Here is a 6,416-nt window from a genome sequence, read left to right on the forward strand (position 1 = left end):
AGCACCTAGGTTTCCGATGATGGTAGTTGATAGACAGTGTAACAAATTCTTCTAGTTTAGGGCGGATGAATTCTACACTTGTATAGTGTGCAGGTAACCATTAAATCAATAAATCAGTAGAACTTATGTGCAGCTACATCATAAGTACAACAATAGCCGAAGCCATTTAAACATGAAATTAAGGTCACGTGATCACGTGAACATATAAGGCGGGATCATGCGTAATTAAGGAACTGCAACGGCATTTGTCTCTTATAAGTCTAAAGCCCGCTTGCCGACATACTTTAGTTACCGCAAATTGAAGTCAGGTAAGATCTACTTTTTGACACGCCATGTTAAAATAATAAATGCGCCGGGTTACAAAATGAGATGTATAATGTAATGCGGTTTAAAATTGTGCGGTTTAAAAAAAACCTAAAACCGTTCATAAGATTTCAAAGTTAATGTGAATTTGAAAGCAAGCCAACTAATTTTAATATAAATCTTGGTTAGGAACCGAGCGGAATAGATCATTATGAATAATAACGCAGAAATTGGAAACGTGTTACTTAACTTACTACATATAGTACATATAGTCACTGAAACATGCTCAGCCGATATTTGTTTTCATTTAATTAACTTCATCTGTGATATAACAGCAAAGTTCATATACCCTAGAACATATTAGTTTATCAGTTACTGTCTTAGACTCTGTAGCTAATTGTATAAAAAAATGATAAATTTACATTACCTGTTTTTGGGTTATGACAGTTACAGTTTGAGGACAATCAAAATATTTTTGGTTTCGAGTTGTATTGCCTGTGAACAGTATTGTTGCAACAACAGCCTTTCAACGCTTTCAACGCTTTAATGAACATAAGAAAGGGTGCTAGTTTGCCAAAACGTGTGTACATCAAAGACCACAAATGTTAAATGAAATGTGAAATGCTCAGTTCGGCAGGGAGATTAAGTGTACATCAATCAGCTACTAGTGGCACTCGTGAACAATAACTACGGTAGCACTGTCATGTGAGTTAACGGGTGAATCATTCTTCGCGGATGAAATAGCGATAATTGCAGTTACCCCCCTTAGCCTCCAAAAGTTAGACATTGTGTACGTTTATTGCAAAGACTGGAAAATCGGCAAGTCAAATCTTATGTGTCGACTTGACGGATAATACGACTATACCAGTTGCAATAATCCTATTTGGAGAAATAAGAAATTATGAATAGAACAAGCAGGCAATGTAAACCACTTGGGTATAAGACAGGATTCCTTTTATTAAATGTTCGCTTAGAATTCCGGAAATACTTGAACAGGCTAAAATGTTTGTTTTCATAGCTCATCAGAGTGTCCACCCATACTGAGTATACCCTTTAGTAAGCGCTGATCATTACTAGAAACCATATCAAGCTTATAACTGTGAATTATGGTTTAATTAAACTGTTATAACATACAAGGTTTCCATATTTCTAAATAGCTTCTAAATCCCTCTGTAAACTGCACTGGGGATGCGATGGACTTAAGCCATCATGCAGCCACTAGGCGCGGGTTGACCTTTAAATGAACGGGAGATACGATGGGCTCGAGCCATAATGCAGCCACTAGGCGCGGGTTGACCTTAAACTGCACAGGGGATGCGATGGGATCGAGTCATCATGTAGCCACAAGGCGAGGGCAGACCTTAACTGCAGGGGGGGGGGGGGGGTACGATGGACTCGATTCATCATGTAGCCACAAGGCGACCTTAAACTGCAGGGGGGTACAATTGACTCGAGCCATTATGTAGCCACTAGGCGCGGGTTGAGCGTAAACTACACAGGGGATGCGATGAACTCGAGTCATAATGCAGCCACTAGGCGCGGGTTGAGCGTAAACTGCACAGGGGATGCGATGGGCTCGAGTCATAATGCAGCCACTAGGCGCGGGCTGACCTTAAGCTGCAAAGAGGATGCGATGAGCTCGAGTCATTATGTAGCAACTAGGCGCGGGTTGACCTTAAACTGCACGGGGGTGCGTTCAAGCCGTAATGCAGCCACTAGGCGCGAGCAGACCTTAAACTGCACGGGGAATGCGGTGAGTTCAAGCCATTATGCAGCCACTGGGCGGGGGCATACCTTCAAATGCACGGGCGATGCGATGGGTTTGAATCATTATGCAGCCAATAGGCGCAGGCAGACCTTAAGCTGCACGCGGGATGCGATCGGTTCAAGCCAAATTGCAGCCACTGGAAGCGGACAAACCTTAAACTGCACGGGTGATGCGGTGCATTCAAGCCATAATGCAGTCACTGGATGCGTTCAGACCTTAAACTGCGCAGGGGATGCGATGGGTTCAAGCCATAATGCAGTCACTAACCGCGGATAGGCTTTAAACTGCACGTGGGATGCGGTGGGTTCAAGCCATAATGTAGTCACTATGCGCGGGCAGACCTTAAACTTCACGGAGTGTGGTGGGTTCAGTTTATAAGGCAGTCAATATACGTGGGCATACCTTAAACTCAGTTGCTTGGTGGGTGCGGTGTGTTAACTCTAAAATGCAGACAAAATAGGCCCGGGCAGACCTTAAACTGCACGGGGGATGCGATGGTTTCAAGCTAAAATGCACTCAACAGGCGCGGGCATACATTTAACTGCACGGGGGATGCAATGGGTTAAAGCTATAATGCATTTAACAGGCGCGGGCAGACCTTAAACTGCACGGGGAATGAGGTCAGTTCAAGCTATAATGCATTCAGCAGGCGGAGGAGACCTCAAACTGACCCGGGGATGCGGTGGGTTAAAGCTATAATGCAGTCAAAAGGCGCGGGCAGACCTTAAACTGCTCGGTGGATGCGGTAGGTTCAATCTAAAATGCATTCAATAGGCCCGAGCAGACGTTAAACTGCACGGGGGATGCAATGCGTTTAAGCTAAAATGCAGTCAATAGGCGCGGGCATACCTTAAACTGCACGGGTATGCAATGGGTTCAAGCTATAATGCATTTAACAGGCGCGGGCAGACTTTAAACTGCACGGGGGATGCAGTGTGTTCAAGCTATAATGCATTCAGCAGGCGGGGGAGACCTTAAACTGCACGGAGGATGCGGTGGGTTCAAGCTATAATGCATTCAGCAGGCGCGGGCATACCTTAAACTGCACGGGAGTTCGATTGGTTCAAGCTATAATGCATTCAGCAGGCGCGGGCATACCTTAAACTGCACGGGGGTTCGATTGGTTCAAGCTATAATGCATTCAGAAGGCGGGGGAGACCTTAAACTGCACCGGAGATGCGTTGGGCTCAAGCTATAATGCATTCAGAAGGCCGGGGAGACCTTAAACTGCACCGGGGATGCGGTGGGTTCAAGCTTTAATGCAGTCAATAGGCCCGGGCAGACCTTAAACTGCTCGGTGAATGCGGTGGGGTCAAGCTATTATGCAGTTACTAACCACGGGTAGGCTTTAAACTGCTCAAGTGATGCAGTGTGTTTAAGCCATAATGCAGTGAAAGGGCAAGGACAGACCTGAAACTGCTCGGGGGATGCGGTGGGTTCAATTTAGAATGCATTCAACAGGCGCGGGTTGAACTTAACTTAACTGCGCTATGGATGCGGTGAGTTTATCTATAATGTAGTTAACAGGCGTGGATGCCCCTTAAAATGCGCGAAAAATGAGTTGGGATTAATCCGGCAGATTTAAAACCTCTAAAGTTATAAAAATTTGCCACCTTTTTCTGTTGTCAATCATCAAGATGACCAGCTCTCAGCTTTGGGGATGATTCGTTGAAGCATAAAACTAAAAGCTAGGTGACATGCCCCTCTGTCTTACACTGCCGTGAGATCACTCTATATGTCAAACATCGCGGCTCTCACAGCATTTTGGCTTCAAAAGTCTATCTTTGGCATATACCCAGACGACCGTCGGTGGTAATTTTACCCTTTCGGCATCTCGAAATGTGTTTAAGTCACGCTGGGGGATGTGACGGGGTCAAGCGATAATGCAGCTATTATAATGTGTTGGAAGCTCATTTTAAGACGCGGGCTGACTATTATAGGGTTCAGGAAAGACCAATATAAGGCGCGGGCAGGTCATTAAAATCTCAAAATAATGATTAGAAAATCTTTCGTACAGGTGCTGGCCAACTTTTCTCTCTTTTCAGTTGTGCAACGTTTAAGATGTCCCCAGGGTAATGGTTTGGTCAACCTATGCGCATGCTAGCGTATTTTATTTGCTTATGTTACCCGAGAGAGTGAGACGCAATTTTATAACCATTCCGATTGTGTCATGTTTCTTTTCAAAATACGAACAAGAACACGTGTATTGATTGAGTAAATCATAGTCGCATGTTCTGTTTTTCTCGTCCCATCATTAATGTTTTCACATAACAAATGCATGACGTAAAGATCCAATATATCTAGGATTTTTATAGTTTATTAAAGTCTAATCATTACAACATCATATACATTTCATGATAACATGTCAATAAAAGTATTGCCACCCAAAGTAAGAGTTATAAGGGACTATAGTTACAATAATATTACAGCAAGAGGATGAAATCTATCTGGCGCCTTTAACTATATAGCAAGTTTTTTTTATAATGTAACTGTTCTGCAATGTCGCCACAAGCGGATTAAGAGGAGCGGGGTGGAGGGGGTGGCGATGGAGGGGGGGGGCAAAACTTATCAAAATGAACGAACAACCCAAACGTTGTACCCCCAGTCCATCATATCGATTTCTGTAGTGGTGGAGGGGTCGTATATCCAAAGTTGCGCACACAGGCTTCCGACAGTCCAATTCTCCCAGCGCTAATTCATTAAATCACCCAGTTCCCTGTGTGTTTTACATCCGTCAAAACCGATTTTTCTTCATTTTGTAAATGATTTGGTACGAATTCCTATTTTCGTCCGTTTAAAAAACGCCGAGATTTTAACTTTTGAAGGTATACACGCTCGTTATTTGTTTGAATAAACGAAAATGATAACTGCCAAGTTCACATAAAATGGTTCGAAGGCTTAGCGAAAAACTGTTCCATTGTCTATTTTTTATATGTGTTATGCAGTTACAGCCGTCTTGCAGCCAGCACGCGTTTTATTGTAAATTCACCCATTTAATTTTTGAGTTTGAATTATATTACCATTTTTCGGCGCAATGACACCGAAATACAGTCGAACCCCCCTGGCTCGAGCTCGTTGGCTCCAATTCCTCGTTGGCTCGAACTGGATATAAAGGACCGATTTCATTATACTGCGTGTAAGCATTCCCGCTTGGCTCGAATTTTCCGAGGCTCGAGGTAACTTCGACGATCCATTAGAGCTCGAGCCAACGGGGCACGACTGTAGCTTAAAATAATGCATTAACTTTTCCAACTCCTAATACTTATCGATCGAAACTATACAATAAAACTCCATCTACGCTTAAAACTTAAATTTTCGTTGTCTGACCCAATCAAACGTGGGAAAGTCACTTTAATGACAGGTCACCTCTAATTTCCTTCAGGATGGGTTGGTTAATTTGATACGCATGCAATTTTATTAGGTATATGTACGGTATTGTGAACAATTCAGATCAAATCATACTGGATATAGCTGCCGGATATTTAGTCCGCAAATAGGATGCTTAATTTGATACTATTGAACGGGTAATTTCTTTTTTTGCGTATTTTATGTATTTAATAAACTCAATTAACCAATCAAAATGTTTAAATGATTGTCCCCGATGACTGGTATTTGTGTTTTGCGTATTTCAAGTATTTACCAATCAAAAAGTTTAAATTATTGTCCCTGTTCTCCACATCCGTGTTCTAAATAGGATGAAGTGGGACGAAATAGAAAAGTAAGCATTTTCAAACTTGTTTACAAAGCTCATTCATAACTCGGATGATTATAATTCATTGTAAAGGTAATATGAGATAGGTAGTTAACGTTTTGAGTGGAAAACTCGTTGAGCTCAAAGAAAACTACCCATTAAGATTATCTGATATTATCGCTGTATTGTTAAGCGCAATGAAAATTCTTTCGTAATTTCAGCGTTTTCCAAATTTTTGATTTTTTAAAAAAAAAATTGGAATAATTTGAAAGGGATTTATGTTTTGAGAAAGAATCTGTAACATTTATACCAAAAACAATATTACAAGCATGCTGTTTCGGTCTTGATCGATTGCAAAATTTGATTGAAGTCTATATCAAAAAGAAGAAGAAGAAGAAGAAGAAGAAGAAGAAGAAGAAGAAGAAGAAGAAGAAGAAGAAGAAGAAGAAGAAGAAGAAGAAGAAGAGGTAGTAGAAGAAGAAGAAGAAGAAGAAGAAGAAGAAGAAGAAGAAGAAGAAGAAGAAGAAGAAGAAGAAGAAGAAGAAACTTCATTTATGATGTGTTTTGTGAATTATTTAACATATAAGAAATCAGTCAGATTGAGACCAAACAAATATTATGGAGTTCACTGACATTTAACAATAACTTATTTAT

Source organism: Mya arenaria, chromosome 7 (assembly GCF_026914265.1).
Source record: "Mya arenaria isolate MELC-2E11 chromosome 7, ASM2691426v1".
Lineage (NCBI taxonomy): Eukaryota > Metazoa > Mollusca > Bivalvia > Myida > Myidae > Mya > Mya arenaria.